Source organism: Ascaphus truei, chromosome 6, assembly GCF_040206685.1.
Source record: "Ascaphus truei isolate aAscTru1 chromosome 6, aAscTru1.hap1, whole genome shotgun sequence".
In the NCBI taxonomy this organism is placed as follows: Eukaryota; Metazoa; Chordata; class Amphibia; order Anura; family Ascaphidae; genus Ascaphus; species Ascaphus truei.
Genome location: NC_134488.1, coordinates 88,291,481 through 88,311,163, shown reverse-complemented (window position 1 = coordinate 88,311,163; position 19,683 = coordinate 88,291,481). Strand labels below are relative to the sequence as shown.

Genomic DNA, 19,683 nt, shown 5'->3' with positions numbered 1-19,683 from the left:
GATTGTAGAGGGTCTAGGAGAGAATAGGGGTTGAGAAAGTGGAGCAAGCGAGAGAATACAAGACGTTCAAGGAGTTTAGAGGCAAAAGTCAGGAAGGAGACACGTCGATAGTTAGAAAGACAGGTAGGGTCAAGCTTGCTGTTTTTGAGTAATTGTATAATTGTTGCATGTTTGAAGGAGGAGGGAAAGGTACCAGAGTAGAGGGAGGAGTTAAAAATGTGTGTGAGCGTAGAGGTTATAGTAGGAGCAAGAGGTTTTAGGAGATGGGAGGGAATAGGGTCAAGAGGGCAAGTGATAGAGGGAAAAGAGGAGATCAACAGTGACACATCCTCCTCTGAGACAGCAGAAAAAGAGTCAAGGAAGGCAGGAGGAGAGTTAGGAAAAGGTGTAGGATGGGAGGAGGAAACAGTGGGGCTGTTCTGACATATGGATTCCACCTTTTCCTTAAAATAGTCAGCAAAGTCCTGAGGTGAGATGGAGCAAGAAGAAGAAGCAGCTGAGGGTGGTTTGAGTAGAGAGTCAAAGACAGAGAAGAGTCGGCGTGGGTTAGACTTGATTAGTGAAGAAAAGTAGGGTTGTTTAGCCTGAGAGGGCAGAGTTGAAACAGGATAGCATACATTTGTAGTGAAGGAAGTCTGCGAGTGTGTGAGATTTCCTCCAGAGGCATTCAGAGGAACGAGTGGAGGAACGCAGCATGTGTGTGTGGGAATTTAGCCAGGGTCTAGGGTTAGAAGGGCGAGGATGGCAGAGAGAAAGTGGGGCATGTAGATCAAGAGAAGAGGATAAGACAGAGTTGTAGTTCCTGACCAGGTCGTCAGGGTCTGGAGCAGAACTGAGAGGAGAGGGAGGAGAGTAAAGTGGAATCAAAGGCTAGTAGGTTAATAGAGCGCAGGTTTCTGCAGAAACAAGGGGTAGATGGAGAAGGGGAGAAGCGAGATAGAGAGAATGAGATGAGATGATGGTCAGAGAGAGGAAGAAGGGAAATGGAGAAATCAGAGAGCAAAAAGTTTTTAGTGAAAACCAGGTCTAGGTAGTGGCCATCTTTGTGGGTGCTGGCTGCGTCCACTGATAAAGGCCAAGAGAAGAGGTTAGAGAGAGAAAGCGGGAAGCCCAAGGGAGAGAGGGGTCAATGTGGCAGTTGAAGACCCCAAGGAGAAGAACAGGGGAGTCTGAGGAGAGAAAGAAAGAGGGCCAGGATTCAAAGTGAGAGAGAAAGGCCAAAGAGGGATGAGTAGAGGTAGGTGGCTGATAGATGACCGCCACGTGGACAGGGAGAGGAGAGAAGATCTGGACAGTGTGAGCCTCTAAGGAAGGAAAAGCAAGAGAGGGAGGAATAGGAAGGGTTCGGTAACGGCAGAGAGAGGAGAGCAGGAGCCCCATGCCTCCACCCCTACAATCAGGGCATGGAGTATGGGAGAAAGAAAAGCCACCATAAGAGAGAGCAACTTCCAGTGCAGAGTCACACTTAGTGAGCCAGGTCTCAGTTATAGCAACTAGGAGCAGAGAGTGAGAGAGAAAGAAGTCTTGCACAGAGAGGAACTTGTTAGAAAGGGAGCACGCATTCCAAAGGGCACAGGAGAAAGGGAGAGAGGAGGGAGGGTGGCAGGGGATGGGTATGAGGTTGGAGGGGTTGACACCAGAAGGCGTAGAAGTTGCATTTTGCAGGCAAGGATGAGAGCATGTAGAAATAAGGCAGGGACCAGGATTGGGAGAGATATCCCTAGAAGCAAGGAGGAGAAGCATGGATAGAAAGTGAATGTGTGAGGATGATTTGTAGGGGTGTGTTTTAGTACAGGTGGTATAGCTGTGTAGTGACAGAGGGCGCAAGTAAGAAAGGAGTTCATGTGAACTCAGAAGTGGGGAAGAAAGGAGAGCTAGAGATATATGAATAGAGTTATAGACATAACGAGGCTGGTAGAAAGAAGTGCATAATTTGAAAAGAAGTGAGGCCATAGCAAATATAAATAGTAATGGCGGCATCACAGCAATAGTTAAGTGCTGAGATGTGCAGTCTGGGATCGATAGTATCCTCCTTTCCAGCGTAGATCAAATTCAGGAATCAGGGCCAGTAGGTGTTGTCAACTCCCTTTTAAACTCCAATTTGCTTGCTACTTACAATGGGCTACTTGGACATGGGCTGCAGACAGCTATGGCTGTTAAGTCTGTGGTTATATGGGCCTAAGAAGTCACCTGACAGTTAAGTTCAGCCTGCTTAATTAGCACATGTGAGGCACATTAAAATAGATGGTTTTTCTACACAGGGTGTTCCCTGCCTAGGTGTGAAAGCTGAATTTAATTAAGGGGTGATTGGAGACAGGATTCAAATATGGGATTTACCTAGGAATTGTTACATTCACACATACCAAAACACACAGCAAGGGGTGACGGAGACAGGATACAAATATGGGACTCACCCGAGAATAGAATAAGATATATTTTTAATTTTTTTAAATAAATCGGTTCTGTAGTATTAGACAATAGTGACTGGTTTATTATTTTTTTTTGCTTTTTGTTTTTTGTTCAACTCTTAATTCCATTTTTAATGAGTTTTAAAGCATCCTTTGATTTTGATAGCAGGTTTTAACATACTTCCCCAGTAGTGCATGATCCTTGCAACACTTTCCTGTTTGGGATAATTTGTTACAAATATTCCCAGCAGTTTGAGCTGTAATCTGTAATAATAGATAATGTTACCTTAGTAATATAAGAATACATTGTAGCTGCTGAGTTACACTGACTGAAGCAGCCATTATATTAGTCACGCAATCAGGATTTTGACAGATTTATAAGAGGAGCACCAAATGATTGCCTGCTTAGGAAAGAAAGTTGAAGTATACCTTTTCACATGCTTTACATATAAAAATAAGAATAAAAGAAAAGGGGAAAAAAATTGTTGTAAAGTAGTGTTATAGCTTTAATTACCACAAATGATTCAATGGGGTAGAGGAATCTCACATACTTCTACCATAGGGTTATGTAATAATATTTATTAGAAATTAGTGGTGGTCTGAGGCCTCTGGTGCCCCAACTCTCCCCAGATGATGCCAGGCCTCACTTCCATGCCGGGCCTCCTTCTCTGCGAGGCCGGGCCTCTCTCCTGCAGGTGCGTGCCAAAAGCTGGGCCCACCAGCAATTCACCCTCAGCTTCCGTTGCACACCGGCAGGAGTAAGGCCCGGCCTGGCAGAGAGGGGCCTGCAACAGCTGAGGAGAGCCAGGGCCTGGCAGCAACCAGAGGCGCAGCAGCCGGCCAGCTGGGCCCCCCGCAGCTGATGGGCTAGGACACTTGTCCCGGCTCCTCCCCCCTGTCGACGGCAATGCTCTTGCTTATATGAATATATAATAGCCATTATATACATAGACAAGGTAGGTGATAAAAAAATGTGCAATGTTTTGGCGGTAGCCTGATATCTCCAGATAGAGGAGTATAATAAGTAGCATCAACATCAGTCAAGTGGCATTGTGTAAAGTAAAAGATAACCTACTATGTGCACTTCATTGGAGGATTGGGTCAGGAATTAACACAATGTTGTCCTCCTACAATATTCCTACAATATATCCATAAACAAAGTCCATATTGTATGTGATTGGTGTTTCTGCTTCAATAGTTTTCCCAAAAAACTCTTAGGCTGCGTCCCCGCTAGGGCTGAGCGGGCGGTGCTTGCGGCGGTTACTTACATATATAGCTATATGTAAGTCCCTGCTCACGCTGTACGCGCGGCGCTTAAGTAAACAAAAAACTATACTTACCCGCGCGCTCAACTACCCGCAATGCCCCCCCCCTCCCCCGCGGGCACATGCAGGACACCCAGCGCTCATGCAGGCGCGCCCAGCACCAACGGGTTCTCAGCCTTATGCCCCTGAGGAAGCAGACAGTAGTTCTGTGAAACGCAAAGGGTGTGGCAATAGGAGAAGGCAGGATTCAGAGATACTGAGGCATCTCCATAACGATGTGATGTCATCACTGAGAACCCAGATGTAACAGTGTGCAACCCCAAGCAGCAGCTTCAGCAGTGTTTACAAAGGGCGGCAGGTGTTATGGAGACATTTGCCAATTGAAGAAGCGTCTACCCCACTGACCTGATTGCCACATCTTTGTGCTTGAGTGCAAGCACCTTACTTGTGAATCTGAATACGACATTGTTTTTAATTTTTAATTGTTTTAATAAATGTATCTGCCGTCTGCACCACAGAGAGGTGTGTTTGTGCGCTTCTATCGTCTGCAGATGTCATTGTCTACTCTTTGTGATGCTCGGCTCCAAAATACTTACTGAATAAAATAATGCATATTTTAAGGTTAACACGTTGACTTGCCCATTCAAAATACTGCATATCTGCTTTCAGTTATCGATATTTAATAACTCTAGGCCTATGTGTGATATGCAAATGCACAACAGGTGGTATTTTTATTTACCGCCATGTGTAGTAAGCCATAGAACAACATAAAATCCAAGTATTATTAAGGTTTATACAACTTTTTAGCGCTACAATCGTTTTGCCCAAAAAATGACAAAGATCAAACAGAAAAAGTACACTGCAATATGGCCGCCAGGGTTAGCTTAACTCCAGCAGCCAATAGAAAGCTGCGAGATGATGTGAAATTCTATTGGTAATCCCGCTACCATATATGTAGGGTTTTTTTTGTGTCTCACACACCGGAACCAAAAATAACCTTCAAATATGTTGAAAGCCTGATGGTCCCCAGAGGTCCGCGGAGATCACGGATCAACTTGGTTCAGGTACATATGGGGAAAAAAATGGAAATAACTGTGGGCTGCTGCTTTAAGACCATAGAACAAAATATGTCTAATTTCAGGTTTTTCCAACACACAGGATCATATCAATCACTGGGCTTTTAATATTTTGGTCCTTTTTATTTCAACAGAGCAAGAAGACTCCCTATTCACAGCATATTGTATAGGGATCTGTTTTGTGGAGAAGTGTATCCACCAAAGAAAAGTGTGTTTTCATGGAGTGTGCCATATTTTGCACTCAGAGGACTCATATATATATATATATATATATATATATATATATATATATATAAAAAAAAAAAACTCGTTAGTGAAGTTTCTTCTATATGCCCCTCAAGCCAGAGCAGTCAGAATGATCTGCCCCTAAAAATCAAGCAATTGGCAATGACGTCCCTGGTACATCATAAGGGCCATTGGCATGACCAGGGAGGTCAATAGGGCACGGAAAATGTTTATTTATTTTTTTATACTCTAATATGAATCAAGCATACTTGATTTGTTATTATTATATATCATTACTCAAATAGTATTTGCAGTAATTTATCAATTATGGAATTACATGAACAAAATGTATTAAGTACCCTTGAAAATTGTTAATTCCCAGAAGAACGACCTTCCTAATAACATTTTGCTAACATTCTCCTAACAATTAAACAATGGAAATGTTTTTCTTTAAAAAATGTCTAACTGCAATTAATATGCTTTTAGATGCAGCTTTAGTTATTGTGCGAGCAATATTATTTTGATTGGTTTTAGAGTGTTGGTGTTCTGAAGGGCTTTCAGGGTTATACAAAATGATTACAATGAAGTGTCTAGACAGGCTCATCATTTACTGGATGATGGAAAGAGGAACTGGGTGCTACTTTTTGTCCCTTCGTAGGGAGAGATCAGGAAACTCGTCTTGGTTTGGGGATAATGTAGGACAAATGATAATCTGCAAGAAAGCCCGCACTCTGCAGTGCAAAAATATTAAAATATACAATTTTGTGTCCAGGTCCCAATGAATCTGCACATATAGATATGATGAAGTGGGAGTAATTCAGCCCAAACCCTTAAGTCTAAAGTTTATGTATTCAGTGATTCTACCAAATGACAAACATAAGGGTTCTTTAGCGTAGATGAAGCTATAGCGTACAGAACTTTTAAAACCTTGTGTGTACACAGCCTACAAGGAAAACTGACTTGTAAGATTTTGAAAGCTCTGCAAGTATAATTTCTTATGTTGGTCCACTACATGAGAATTCTACATAGGTGAAACTACAGTCAATAATACACAGGTCAATAATACACATGAATAATAGTTCTGTGAGGGTACAACAGTTATGTACACTATCATTTTATCTCTGGAGAACTCTCAAAATTGTCCATTAAATGATACCACAACCTGCAACAAATCTAAACTTCTCCCATACAAATACAGTTAATAGATTAGGCACACATGTTGAAAGATGCTGATGACTCCTGATGAAGCTTTTACTGAGCGAAACGCGTAGAGTCGAGTTGGAGTAGGAGTAGGCAACATTTGTCCCTGAAGTCCGGGACCGATCGCAACCGGAAGTGACGCGACGGATCGCTGGAAGTGACGCGATGCACTGCAAGCAGCTTGGGAAGACTACGGAGGAACAAGCCATTCAACTATAGTTGTATGTGCCTATGCTGTATTGCGCAAATGTAAGTGCAATATTCTTTGCCTTAATACAATTATTTTGTTGAATTTGCATTGAGTGTCATCTCTGTCACACTGAGGGTTACCACGCTGAGACCAGTTGCTTTCTACTCATCTGAAGAGTCCAGAGCATATTTGAATGCATACTGCTGTTACCTGATTGCGAAAGTGTGAGTACCCATATCTGTCACTACCTAGTTGTCATTCGTTTTTGGAAATTATTACACTATATATATGTAACGGGTATTTCCACCCCACCCAATCGCAGATATAGTGTGGATGCGGGGAACTCAGTGTTACCAGGTGTGGTGCGTTACCTGTTAAGCTCACAGGAGGGCTGAGCTTCCGCCACGGGGAACCTGGGGCAATTATATTATGAGTAATCCTGTACTCGGTGCAGCGCCTCCACCTGCGATGGTTCCTAGCAGAGCAGGAATTGTTCCTCGCAGGACACATATAATAACCAACACAACATATGTAAACAACTAATGACTTTACTTGCAGCAACCATAAACGTACTTGCATATCATATCAACAGGTGTCCCTCCCTAGAGGAGACACTGACTACTGCGTCTCACAGGACGCTAACACAATCTTGTGCCACGGCGGACGCCAACGCTTCCCCGAACCCGCCACCGGGTGATCCCACCCCGTGTCCAGTAACCTCACACAATGTCCAGCTCTTAACAGAGAAAGGATATGTGTGACTGCGCAGTCACTATTTAAGCTAATAGGATTGTTGGTGCACTTGTAGAGTTATAGTACCTGCCGAGCACTCCGGCGCTCGGATCTGCAACCGCTTCGAAAAGGATCCGACGAGCTCCTACACGATATCCTGGATCCAACCGCGGGGTGATCCGTCAGGGGCAATCCCACCCTGAAGATAGTCCAGCTCTCTTTAATGACAGAGACTTGAGCCCAAGTCTCTCAGCAGGAACGCAGCATCCACTGTGTCCCTAACTAACAAATACCTAATGGGGCAGGGTCCCTAACCTAGGGCCTGTCCCTACAAAACTCAGCTACTGTGACTCAGGGCTATCTGGGGCCTAGGGGCTGCTGGCCTAGTGCAGGGAGTCACTGACTCCTGCACCCTACCTCCTTCCCCTAGCTGCTCCGTGCTGCCAGCCCGCGAAATGTATCTAAATCTCCCTTGCAGGGAGATGTTTCAGCCCTATTGGCTCCCTGGCGTCACGTGGGGCGCTGCTGAGGCTCATGGGACTTGTAGTCCCTTCCTAGAGCCTTCCCTGGTAGGTTAGGGTTCCCGCGCTTGTCCTGCGCATGCGCGAACCTCCCTGCCGGTCCCCGCGCCGAAATCCCTTCTGCGCATGCGTGCGCAATTCACTATGGCGGCGCCCTGCACCGGGACCCGACAGAGCCCTGACAACGCGTCCGCACGTGTTCCTGGCAACCGGCCGCCTGCACAAAAGCCGCGCTATGCGCGCACACGCCCCCGCACCTTCCCACGAGCGGCTCTAACCTCCCTAGCGTCGCGGTGAGTGTCCCGAGGGGGGGGCCAGCAACGGCTCGAGGGACCTGGCTACATCTATTATTATCATTTTTCCACATATGGTGATATCTTCGCTCCCCAAAACTACATCTGACAAGCTCTGGACCTGCCTGCCTGAAGGAAATGGGCACACCACCACACCTGACCAAACTTATAAGAATACTCTATCAAGATCATTATGCTACAGTCCGAACACCATACAGAGACACGGATTGGCTCAAGGTCGGAAAGGGCACACGCCAAGGATGCATCCTGTCACCAGCAGCTTTCAACATGTACGCAGAAGCTGTCAAGCGGCGAGCAGGCCTGGATGAGTCCCAGATTGGCATGAAAATAGGTGCAGGAGACATCAACAACCTCCGATACGCCGACGATAGTACCCTGCTGGCTGAAAACAAGAAGGACCTCGAACATCTGATCATGAAAGTCAAAAAAGAAAGTGAGAAAGTTGGATTGCACCTGAATATTAAGAAGACAAAGATCATGACAACAGCAAAAAATGTGAACGTTAATATCAAGATCAATAATGAGGAAATTGAAGTGGTTAAAGATTTCATCTTCCTTGGCTCCAAAATTGATCACGATGGCGCCTGCACCCCTGAGATTAAGAGACGATTGGCACTTGGAAGAAATGCGATGATCAGTATGAGCAACATCTGGAAGAGTAAAGACATCAACTTGGCAAATAAATGCAGATTGGTCAGTGCGATAGTTTTCCCAATAGCAATGTATGGCTGCGAGACCGTGACTCTAGGAAAGGCAGATAGGCTAAAGATCGATGTATTTGAATTGTGATGCTGGAGACGTCTGCTGCGAATTCCGTGGACAGCCAGAATAACGAACCAAGCAGTCCTGGAATGGACCAAACCGATAATCTCATTGGAGGCCAAAATAACAAAGCAAAAGCTCTCCTACTTCGGTCACATCATGCGAAGCAAGTCACTTGAGAAGGACGTCATGCTTGGAATGACTGGTGGTAAAAGAGAAACAGGCCCAAGAACTCGCTGGCTAGATACCATCAAGAAAGATACTGGACTGAACATAGCAGAATTGAAAGAAGCAATGGGAGATTGGAAGACATGGAGCACACTGATCCATAGAGTGGCCGAGAGTCATACTCGACTGAACAGATAGAAAGAGAGATGTTCTAGAAACAGGTTCCTCAGAGTTTAGACTGGGGCCTCAACGTGAGTCCTGTAAACAGGTTTGTGTGTATAGATTACTGTATTAAGATGTGTCCTGTCACCCTTTATTGTTTTCAGCTAAGGAACGCGTCCCTTTAAGGAAGCACCAGTAGTATGGGTCCGAGATTGTTCTCACTATTGAACGGGTGAAAACAGGCTTTTAGTAATGAATTCTCAGTGTGCGTAACTCCGGAGTGTGTTTGGATTGACCCTACCGGATAAGTCCCTAGTGCAATCCTTATCAGATAGGTATGAAAGACTTATGCGGTACACAGTAGCGGATTCCTAATTCAGCAACCGGAAGTCTTTTCCAGGTCCATTTAACATGGGGCATCACTAACTCTATGCAGAAGACTGCCACTTTCAGCCTTACTGCGGGTAACAAGTCAAGTACAGTACGTCCATGGGCGTCCGCAGGGGGGGGGGCAAGGGGGGGCGCTTGCCCCCCCTGGATCCTGGGCCGCCAACAGCGGGGAATAGAGGGCACTGGCGTGACAGGATTTAGCGCGCTCTTCTGCAAAAAAAAAAAAACCTCCCTTGTCTCCTGATTGGCTGGCGCGTGTTGGCACGCTGCCAGGGTTTTTTTTTTTTTTTGTCCCTCGCAACTCTATCTCAGCGGTGCGCAAAACTGGGTTGCGCCAAATTATTTAGGGGGGGGCGCAGCCTGTGCGGCGAAACCGGGGGCAGAGCAGAGCAGGGGCAGAGCAGAAGATCCGTGCTGTGTTTCCCTGTGCTTGCAGAGGGGGCGGGGCTTCTCTCTGCACACAGACACACTTTACTTGAGTGGGGAGCCGAGAAGCAGTACAGAGGGGGGGAGGGGGGGGATATGTGTATATGTGTGTGTGTATATATATATGTGTGTATATATATATATGTATATATATATATATATATAATGTGTAGTGATGTGTGTGTTTTGTGATTGAATGTGTGGTGTGGGGGGTGTTGTTTGTGTTGTGATTGATTGTGTGCTTGGCGAGACAAACAAAATTGACATTGAAGCATGCTCAGCAGCAGTCAATGCGCACAACCCCATACCCACACACAAACACAGAAATAGCCCTGATCCATACCCCCCACTCGTGCTTGCAAAATTATGCAGGACACCCTGTGCTCATGCTTGGAGAGTTGGTGATGTCACCACTCTCGGCGGCAGCGTGGACACAGCCTAATTTTGCAAGCGCGAGCTGTTGAAACATATTTGTATTTACATTGTATATCGTTTAATAAAGGGGGGGGGGGGGTTCATGTGATTACGTCAGGCAGGGGGGCCCGAGAAATTAAATGGATGAAAAGGGGGGCTCGGCATAAAAAGTTTGCTCACCCCTGCGAGTCTATCTGACCTTGCATAGCGAGGCCCGGCCTTTCCCTGTATGGAGCAAGTCAGGTGACTACTGCTCCATGCCACTCTCGCTTCCCCCTTGTCCTCCTGCTCTGATTCCCCCCCCCCCCTGCTCCGGTCCCCCCTTCCCGTTCCGATTCCCCCCCTGCTCTGGGTCCCCCCTTCCCGTTCCGATTCCCCCCCCCTACTCCGATTCCCCCTTGTTGCGAGTGTCTGAGTGTGTGTCTGTGTGTGTGTGAGATCAGGGGGGGAGGGAATGAATGTGAGGAGGACGGATTCAGGGAGTGGGTTTGAGTCAGAGGGGCATAATTGATGGAGGGGGAGAGTGAGGAGACGGGGTGTAATAGAGGAAGAGAGGGGTGAGGGGAGAGAGTGAATGAAGAAGAGAGGGGGTAAGAAAGAGATGGGGCTACACCTTGGGACTATCTGCATTAGAGTGGGGTGTGGGGTGTGTGGGGTGTGTGTGTGTCTGAGTCTGAGTGAGAGAGAGTCTGAGTGAGAGAGAGAGTCTGAGTGAGCGAGGGATTCTGAAGGGGAGGGAGTCTGAGGGGGGGAGTCTGGGGGAGTCTGAGAGAGTCTGAGGGGGAGAGAGTCTGAGGGGGAGAGAGTCTGAGGGGGAGAGAGTCTGAGGGGGAGAGGGAGAGTCTGAGAGGGAGAGGGAGAGTCTGAGAGGGAGAGGGAGAGTCTGAGAGGGAGAGGGAGAGTCTGAGAGGGAGAGGGAGAGTCTGAGAGGGAGAGTGAGAGTCTGAGAGGGAGAGTGAGAGTGAGTCTGAGAGGGAGAGGGACAGTCTGAGAGGGAGAGGGAGAGTCTGAGAGGGAGAGTCTGAGAGGGAGAGGGAGAGTTTGAGAGGGAGAGTGGGAGAGGGAGAGTCTGAGAGGGAGAGTCTGAGAGGGAGAGTCTGAGAGGGAGAGTCTGAGAGGGGGAGAGTCTGAGAGAGGGAGGGTGTGTGTTTGTGTCTGTCTGTCTGTGAATGAATACAGACACCAACCCACAGTCAGTCAGTCACCCACCCAAGTGTCAGTCAGTCACCCAAGTGTCAGTCACACACGAGTCAGTCAGTCAAAGTGTCAGTCACCCACCCCGTCACCCCCCCCCCCCACAACCACTCTCTCTCTCTGTCTAGTTAACATTATGCCCCCCCCCCCTGAAAACATTTCTGCGGACGCCCATGAGTACGTCCTAAGCGTAGGATTGAGAGCTACAAACAGGATGAAGTTCTGCATATAATTATTTGCCACAAGTTATCAGTCAAGTGTGAACTATGTTAATGCCTGTAAAGCATTATTGACGGTTGTCCAATAAAGCACTATATGTTTTATAAATATTCCCGCCGCCCATCCTTATTTTACATTCAAACATTCACGCCAAGCCTCCACCTACACAGCACCCTGAAGAGCACTGCCATGTGTATTGTCAATCCGGTATAAACTCCTTTGGAGCCAGGTAAGCAGGGTTACACTAACATTCTGTCATATTGTTACTGTACTTTAACGTATATAAGAGGAGCCACATAATACGCTTCCCTTGACAGGTGGAACTGTAATAAACTGATGGAGTTTTGTCATGGACTAGTCAGAGTAATTACCACCTTAGTCTACACACTGCCACCTCCATATTACTCGCACACTTAGGCTTTAGTGGGTAAAATATTAACAATAAACCATGTGGGACTAAACATACAAAATGAGCATCAGAAGTCTGTGTAAGGAGAAACACACATTTGGGGTATATTGATTAGATTTCGAATACTTTGCAATTAAGTATAGATTTCCGAATCTGTTCACTTGTATTTTCATCAAATTTAAGTAAATGTTAGAGCAAGTTGTCAAAAAGACATTCTACTGTATATTAAATGCCACATTAAAATGTAAAATTGACTTTGCCCTTGCTTAAATAATCCTAAAAAATGATATTACTACAATGGCAATTTGCAGATTTGTGAGTTCAAAATATCATTTACTTGCGTATAAGGAAGCCCTCATTCACTAAGAAAATTATGTCACTTTGTAATAAATATGGAAAACACTTTGTACGTGTACATTTGGCCCATAAAAAGCGGCCAGAAAGACCTGCTGATTATATTAATGTTTGCACTTTGGAATTCTCTAATGCTGGAAATCTTTGTAGTAAAGTTATGACTAATTTAGAGGTAGGTGGCAATGGTAGGTGCCAAAAACATACTCTAATAAGAGGATATAATTCCCTTTAAGGTAATTGCAATACTGCACAGTACAAAGTTTGTTTTAATATAAATCTGATAGAGAAGCCCTTACCTAAACAGTTTATTATAGTTTGACATTAACAAATCCTTAAAGAAAAAAATATCTAACCTATTGAGTTTTTCATTTATCACCACTCTAAAATACCATTCTTTTAAGAGTAGCTCTTATTCTAAATACCAAGTTCTATAATGGGACAGAATAAATGCTTTTTCTTTATAACAATATCACGGTAAAACCTACCAGTGTTTAAACACCCAATACCCAATTTCAGCCGCTTTCTCACAGTCTACTGCTGGAGTACTGAAGACACACGGGAACAGCGTGAAAATGAGGTGTTTGGGCGGATTGCACCCAGTGACGCTACATCCTATCAGGTGATCAAGATTATGCGAATTGCGTCATCTCGCTTGGGTGGGCGAGGTGTGAGGACAAATGAAAAATCTTTTTTTATATTCATCCCCATTCTCTGCACTACATTACAGTTCTGATATTTTATGTTTAACTGTTTCTGTGCTAGCTGACATACAATTCTCTCCCCTCAGACCTCTTGTATTGTTATCCATTAACCTTGTATTGCGCTCTTACCCCCCACTTGTATTTTTCTCTTTCTCCCTTTAATCCCCTTGATGTCTGCCTGTCTCCTGTTTCACTGCATGAGTGACTGTGCAGGTCCCTACGCAGCACATGTTGCCCTTATGGTATATGCTCCTCTGCAACTTGTAGCCTATTATGCTTGAACAGAAACAGTGTGAGTTCAATTTTGACCTGCCCATAAAATTGATACTACTTCATGTTTGCGGGCCTTTGAATCTTGAGGGTGATGCAACTTTGTTCCAAGTTAAAGCCATGCCAAATTTGCTATGTCTTACATTAAATGGAATAAGTTTTGGTTTCAAATCCCCTGCTAATAGCGCAGTCATCAACTACATGATTAGTATTGAAATGAAGAGCCAGCTTGACAGGCTCTAGTTAAAGAGAACAAGCATTCAACACAGTGGTTCAACCTAGTAGTAAGTCTTACATGAAATACAATGACGCCTAAATACAAACAGTTCATCTTGGCATTCATGTAGTGTGTAAAAAAAAAGTCCAAAACTAGTTGCCAGGGCTCCATGAAAATTAGATTTCACTACATAAAATGTCCCTAACCAAACAGACGTTTTTGTTATTTACCAAACTTTGATTAAAAAAATAAGTTGCAGTTCCTAAATGTTAATTTGAGAATAAGTATCAGCAATACTCACGTGTATGTTATATATATATATATATATATATATATATATATATATATATATATATATATATATATATATGCTTTTGTAAACTCATTGGGGCAGCAGCTTATTGTACCTGCAAAATTCTATGTGCAGCACAGTGATGTGTACACATTATGAGAGCTCAATAATAAAACATTATTGTTTTTATTATTTTAACATATGAGATGCATCAAATTTTGCATCTTGCCCTGTAATTTGTTTTCAACACAGATTCAGAAAGCCTTGCTCTGCTTCTGGTCACCTGCACGAAATGTACTTAGAGTCCAGAATAAAAGCCTTCATGGCATATCATTCGACAGAGAATGTCAATTTCCTGTGAAATGGCTCTTCCGTGCTTGATAAATCTAGCAATTTGACATAGCCCAAAATGGCACCATTTTCACTTAGCGAAACTGCAGTGATTTCAGATGCTTGATAGATTGGCACTTTCATACGGTGTCTCTCTGCAGCACTTTTGCCAGTTAGTCAAACAGACAACTTGGGATACAAACCTTTCACATTCACCCCACTGCATCCCTAAAAATGAGCATGCTGCAACATGAAGCAAAAATGATTATGAATATACAATCCCAAATATCTTCAGGTTGTTTTCCTTAAAGTTAACAAACACACAAAAGTTAGTAGGTCCTTTCATTCTTGTGGATATAGATCCAATGTGGTCTTTCTCCCTCCTAATAGAGGTAAATGAGAATTTTAATCCTAATAGAGGTATATTAGTATTTTATCTGGTAGTGTTAGGACTTGCGAACAGGGTCTGCCTTGTCGTGGCTTGCAAGCTTACAATGCTTTTGGCCAAAGGGTTAAACTAAATGACCCCTTTTCAAGAGAATATATGTGTATTTTACTGTGTATTTTTGTCATATTGGATGTAGCATTGGGCTTCTCTGTCGTTTGTTATTTTCCTTAAAGAACAGAAGCACAAAAAGAATATTGAAACTCAAAATAATGATCATTATTACTCCTATCAATAGGCCACTTAAGACAGCATAAAGTGTAATATTCTTGAATCTGCACACAGACCTATGTCTCATAAAGAGTTCCTTGAGCCGTTACATACAGTAGAAGGGTGATTCTGTTCCTTTTTCAACAGATAAGGGAAGTACCACATTCATTTCTTGGTGGGAACGGGCCTGCAGAAAGGGGATACCCTGAAACGTTGCCCCTCTTACACATTTCATGTTACATATAGTTGTTTACTTTGCCGTTTTATTTTTTTATTTTGAGTATTATTTATCCTTTCTGGTTCTTTTTGCACATTGTATGGTTATTCATAGTGATAGTTGTGTTTCCCCTTCACTTTTTTTTTCTTTTTCTGACTTTATTGTCCTTTGTGGTCAGGGGTCTGACCCTAGGAGACTACGGGTTCTGACCACGTATCTCCAGGCTACGGGTTTACCTAGTAAGCCTCAGGGTGGAGGCGGTGTCTCCCGGTGTCCTACCAGCATCTTCCCCTTCAACTCCTGTCAATTGGCACCGTGTTGCCATGTCAACGGAAATGCATTACATGAAGCCCGTAGCCATGACAACATGACGCTATGTGACGTCACGCGGTGCAGTATTGTCATGACCACGTGACACCTCGGCTCCACCCCAGTGTCATGGTAACTTCATGCCGCATGACATCATGAAATCACTTAGCGTCCCGTTGTCATGGCAAGGCACCGCCATTTGAAGCCACGCACCCATATTGACAGGTTGCAGCGGGAGATGCCGGTAGGAGTTCCGAAGGATGCCGGGAGACAACGCCACCAAAGGTAAGCGCTAAATTTAAAAATGTTATCTCCAGGTTGGCCTTCAGCAGAAGGTGGCCACCTTGTTTGTGGTTATTAGTTTTTATCTTGTACAGCTTTTTCCTTTGTGGATATTTTTCCTCTAGTCACTAGATTTTTTCTGGGTGCTAGTTATTTCTACATACAGCCTATTGTGTTGTTTATACAGTGTCACACATTGTATGCTTTACTATTAAAGCAGCAGTTCTAGCAATATCCTACATGTTTTTTTTTGTTTTTGTTTTTTTTAATAAATCAGTTCTGTACTATGAGAAATACTTGTAGCATTTAAAAAAAATGTTTTAAAGACATTTTTAAAGTTTCTAATGTAGGAAGAATTTCCAAAGTGACAGCCCCTTCCCCTTTTGACAGGCTCTGGCTCTTGAGCCCCGTCCTCTCTCTAGCAGTGCACTAATTGTATCTAGTAACTGCCCAGTCAATCATATTCCAAGAACTACATTGCTCAAAATGCTGTGCAAGAACTGAATTAAATAACCCTGAGCAAGCGATCGATTTTAGTCGATTACAGGAGAACGTACCGATCTGCAGCTTAGATAATCACTTGTCAGTGTGCAGATTGTATTGATGCACATATTGAATGGGGAAAAAATATATACCGGTATATATTTTTTAAAACGGCAGCTTGAACTGCAGCTTTAAGATTATAAATAATTGTATTTTTTCAGACTTTAGCTTTTCTGGTTTTTCTTTGTATACACCAGGACAACCAGCGATGCCCGGGACTGAAATTGTGAGATAACCCCTAAGGATGGCATCTCTTTGATCTCCCCCTCAATGCTTCTTTTTACCTCAGCAGAAATCCTGTAGTCATTTTTGTGGAGAGGTCACTGATAACTGGTGTTGACCGGAGGATCAGCGAGGTTGGTTCTGCCTGTCTTGTCGGCGGTCAGACCCATGTACTTCCTTAGCAGTTCTCTCACCTGCTGCCATTGGGGGGCTTCAGGTTGGGATCCGATCCCCACCTGCTCAATGGAGCCTCCCTGTCCGGCTTCCTCAAGGAGATCGGGCAGAATCTGGCAGACAGGCTCCCCCAGAAGCGGGCTACATACAGCCATGGCCACCGGCCCACTCGCAAAATACGCTTTGAGCATATTAATGTGGTAGGTTCTCTGCTTAACCTGGTCCGCGTCCAGACCCACCACATAGTTGGTCTCGTTCACACACCTTGTGATCGTGTACAGGCTGACTCAGGCAGCTAGGAGCTTGTCTTAAGCATAATCACCTGCTGCTCCGAGATGACCTCTCAGGTGTGGGCATTATGGTCATACCAGCGCTTCTGCTTGCTCTGAGCCGCCTTGGGGTTGGCCTGTGTCAACTCTATGAAATTGGCTAACCACTCCTGGGAACTCCACAACATATTGTACCACTGAGGTAACAGTCATGGTGGGCTCCCCTGCCCATACCAGCATAGCAATTCCACTGCTTCCCCCAGAACAGGTTTGTCACTAGAAACCAGATGATTACACCAGGATTGCAAACACCAAACAGAATGAAGGAGTTAAATAAACTAGGTTTATTTGATCCAACATGAGCAACACAATGCACAAATAGAGACTCAACTCACCAAAACAGAGTGTTTGGGGGGGGATCCTAGCTCACTAACTGCTGGGCGCTGCCATAGCTAGCTTACCCAGGATGTCTTCCACGATCCATCTGCCTAAGAATATCCCAGTAAATCAGGATGATAGCCTCTTGGTTCTCCGTTTGAATCTTCCTCTAGTCTCTGACAGAGACTAGCCATGAATAACCAGAACTAAAACAATGGACCTATCATCGGCGTCAGTTTACATACATTCCCTGCCTTCATCTGAAAACATGTGCCCACCAGTCAGCAAAGAGATTGTCTTCGCTGAGCCAATCAGAGGCCAGGGGCTCATACAAGACAGACCAATCAGGGCCATGGGCAGTTGCAGTGCTTTAGGACAGACCACAGGGGTGTGCTTAAGGAGAGTGGGAAATTCAAACTGACCAATGGGAATCGAGCTGTCGGGGCTAGGACCCAGGCCTCGGCTCCCACTTTCAGCTCGATACCTCCTGCAGAGATAGGCACCTCACAGTTGGGGACGAACAATGCCTCTGCTTTTGGAGTATGTGCTCCCTCGACATGAGTCCATATCCTCCCCCACTTCCCAAGTGTTCCCAAACAAATAATAGATAAAGGTTTCATTGCGTGCTGGCCGGGCTGAGTGAATTTCCGGCCACCCAAACAATGAAGCCTGACAAAATGCACACAGTTAAATACACATGGGGAATAAACTGTCTCACATGGGTGAGCAAAAGCATGAACTGGTCATTTTGGCTACCTAAGATGTTCCACAGGTTGTGATCTTGACGGGTAGGGGCAACCAATAGGTTTAACCTTTAGTATGTATGCCAGGTTGCCCCTACCGTCCAGTTTTTCAGTTATATTATTGAAGTTTAATTGTTTTAAATGATTTTATACTTATATACTGTAACACATTTTTTCAGCTATATTTTAATGTTATTTTAGAATGTTCCTGCTTATTTGATAAAAATCCAAAACATTCTAAATAGAGTTTTGGCAAAACAGAACCAAAACACAAAAATATATTAGAACATAAACATGAGTACAGTAAAAGTGCCCACCCTTTATTTTTTACGTACTATTTGAATAAAAATAATAATATACATTTTCTTCTATCCTGTCAAGGTAAAGCTGTACATATTATTTTGACACTGATGTTGAACATCAAATATATGTCAAATGGTCTTGCCTGTGTTTGCTGTTTGAGTTGAGTATTGACTACCCAAGCTAGACTGTCTGAGGCTGCCGAGAGTCAGCATATCTGAATTGATTTTACTATTCTATCAACTTCAATAGTGTAACAGCTTAATAATGCGTTAGAGAAGTTAGGACTATAAATTATGCGTACAGCTTACTCTGACCTGCAAGCTTCCAATCTGCTTACAGTAGGTGAAAAAGAATAAAGAATTATCAATCACCAAATAACTCTTATTTTAAAACTATTAGTGGAAACAATAGGTACTATTGGTACAACTTGTGTATCAAAGTCTTCCTTGATTTAAAACTAGGGAAAAGCAAGTGCAAAAAAACTGCGCCATTTCCGTTGCTTGTAATAGGGTTTTATCCTTGATAAATTAAATGCTGTTTTTTACGCCCAGTTGCGCAGCCATTGTGAAGACTTTGATTAATGTGTTATGGAAAACAGAACCCCCCCAACAAACATGTTTCCCTGCATAGGGCAGGTCCATGAAACCATAACATAGTAACGATTGTGCCATGTCCTGGGTCTTGGACGTGCAACGGGCAGCAGCGTGAAAACATACTTTTTACAGTGTTTCACCCGATCGGCCGGCTCCGCGCTCACTCCCTAGTATAGAACGGCTGGCAACCCACAGCCAATTACAAAGTGCTGCGTGCGCATGGCGGAGTAAGCGTGCGCACTATATTACGGGCCTTAGGCCTCGGGCATGATCAGCGCTTATGCGCTGACCCGTGCTGAGGCGTGCTGCTGCTCGGCACTGAGCCCCTCGGCACTGAGCCCCTGCAGCCGCAATGAGAGCGGCTTTAGCAGGGGCTCGGGCACGCGTCCGCAAGCTTGGGGAAGCGTGTGTCTTACGGAGTTTTGAAATTTGGCGCTCGCCGGAGCGCAGGGCCGGTCACGTGAGGGCGAACCAGCTCCGTGACGTCACTGGCCCGCCCCCAGACATGCCCCCGGACGGCGCGCTGTGTAAGGCCAGGGAAAGCACCGCTTTCCCTGAGCTTCAGCGCGCCTCTGCACTGTTTTGGGCACTATGTCCCAGGCCTTACATAGGGATAGAAAATGCACAGCCAGCAGAAGAGAGCTACCTGAAGTGAATTATTAAAGGTTTCAGGAGCCACTGCCAGCCCAGGGTCCACATTTGAGAACCACTGGATTATAGGAAAAACATTTGCCTATTTTGGTTCTTGTAACATAG

The 19,683-nt window shown here is 44.6% G+C and overlaps 1 long non-coding RNA gene across 1 annotated transcript in view; it reads right to left on the bottom strand.

Annotated features, from left to right (window-relative positions):
* Window positions 1–2,428: 2,428 nt before the first annotated feature.
* The window catches only part of LOC142497351 (uncharacterized), a 31,192-nt gene continuing 13,937 nt past the window's right edge, over window positions 2,429–19,683 (bottom strand). Inside the window, exon 4 of the long non-coding RNA XR_012802233.1 lies at window positions 2,429–2,672. This is a non-coding gene — a long non-coding RNA (uncharacterized LOC142497351). The remainder of the gene's footprint in view (window positions 2,673–19,683) is intronic.